The following is a 343-nucleotide window of genomic DNA, read 5'->3' on the forward strand; positions in this document are numbered from 1 at the left end:
GGGGGGGAGGGCTGGGCCGGCGTACGGACTGATGGCAAATAAGAAAGTACAGGAATAAAAGATTGCGAGTCGTTGGGGCGAAGAGGGGGAGGAAAGGAGCGGGGAGATCGCGAGAGAACGAGTCAGAGACAGGAGGAAGAGAGGGAGAGAGCGGACGATGCAGGCGAGTGGGAAAGTATGTCGGGGGCTGGGGCAAGGCGGGGTGCGGGAGGACTGGTACAGAGCCGGTAGGCTGGGAGGGTCTCTCCACTCCACCTCCTCCCTCTCTCTGTCTCTCTCTCACTCTCTTCTTCTTCTTTCTCTCCTTCACACACGACCACTCTCTCAGCTTTTCTCTGATCGG

At 58.9% G+C, this 343-nt stretch overlaps 1 protein-coding gene across 1 annotated transcript in view; it reads right to left on the bottom strand.

Annotated features, from left to right (window-relative positions):
• LOC113209263 (SPRY domain-containing SOCS box protein 3) overlaps positions 1 to 343 on the bottom strand; it is a 72,938-nt gene that overhangs the window by 26,815 nt on the left and 45,780 nt on the right. The gene's annotated exons all lie outside the window — the stretch shown is intronic.

The sequence above is a fragment of the Frankliniella occidentalis genome, unplaced genomic scaffold (assembly GCF_000697945.3).
Source record: "Frankliniella occidentalis isolate FOCC.00 unplaced genomic scaffold, Focc_3.1 Scaffold7, whole genome shotgun sequence".
In the NCBI taxonomy this organism is placed as follows: Eukaryota; Metazoa; Arthropoda; class Insecta; order Thysanoptera; family Thripidae; genus Frankliniella; species Frankliniella occidentalis.